The 1,040-nt window shown below is 43.2% G+C and overlaps 1 protein-coding gene across 1 annotated transcript in view; it reads left to right on the top strand.

Moving 5' to 3' along the window:
• Positions 1 to 1,040, top strand: part of LOC126406817 (acidic leucine-rich nuclear phosphoprotein 32 family member B-like) — an 8,562-nt gene that overhangs the window by 3,710 nt on the left and 3,812 nt on the right. The gene's annotated exons all lie outside the window — the stretch shown is intronic.

Here is a 1,040-nt window from a genome sequence, read left to right as displayed (position 1 = left end):
ATGTAACAGGCTGAAGTTGACACGGCGTCCCAGAACGTCAACAACCAACACACCCAGGGTACCTTGGACGTCATATGTGGACGCGGAAAGTCCATGACCAAACGTGGACATGTGACGAGGTCACAGTGAGGATGATGATGATGTGGAGAGAAAGTAATTCACTCAACTCAACTCAAACTTTATTTATAAAGCACATTAAAACAACCAAGGTTGACCAAAGTGCTGAACAGGTCAATAGAAATAAACAAGCAAATACAATGAGGTACCTAATAGTACACCACAATAATAACCATAAGATACATAAAATACAATACAATAAAATAAAATACAAGAGTTATAAAATAAGATAAAAATAAGATAAAATGTTTGGGTGTCCTGCTCAACCTGAGTTAAAAGCCTGAGAGAAGAAGTGGGTTTTAAGAAAAGACTTAAAAACCTCTAGGGTCTGGGCAGACCTAATGTGCAGGGGCAGGCTATTCCAGAGCCTAGGGGCAGCCGCCCCAAAGGCTCTGTCACCTCTGGTCTTCAGCCTAGTCCTAGGAGTAGCCAGTAATAGCTGACTGGCTGATCTCAAGGCTCTGGAGGGTGCAGGAGTTCGGTTAAATAAGGGGGTGCCAGCCCATTTAGGGCTTTAAAAACAATCAGTAAAATCTTAAAATCAATTCTAAAACGCACTGGAAGCCAGTGGAGCGAGGCCAAGATTGGTGTGATGTGATCGTGTTTACGCTTTCCAGTGAGGAGGCGGGCTGCTGCGTTCTGGACAAGCTGTAGACGGTGTAGCAGTGACTGGTCAATACCGACATACAGCGAGTTACAGTAGTCCAGACGTGAGGTTATAAAAGCATGGATTACCCTCTCTAGATTTGAGAGTTGATAAAAGCTGGTTTGTATTACTGATCTAACTTGTTTATCGAATTTAAAAGCACTGTCAAAGGTCACACCGAGATTTTTAACAGAGAAACGGATGTTAGGAGTGAAGGGGCCCAGAAAATCAGCGGAGTAATCGGAGGGGTCACATCCAAACATAATGATCTCTGTTT

Source organism: Epinephelus moara, chromosome 19, assembly GCF_006386435.1.
Source record: "Epinephelus moara isolate mb chromosome 19, YSFRI_EMoa_1.0, whole genome shotgun sequence".
In the NCBI taxonomy this organism is placed as follows: Eukaryota; Metazoa; Chordata; class Actinopteri; order Perciformes; family Serranidae; genus Epinephelus; species Epinephelus moara.
The sequence above is the reverse complement of the archived record's forward strand: the minus strand, read 5'-3'. Positions and strand labels throughout refer to the sequence as shown.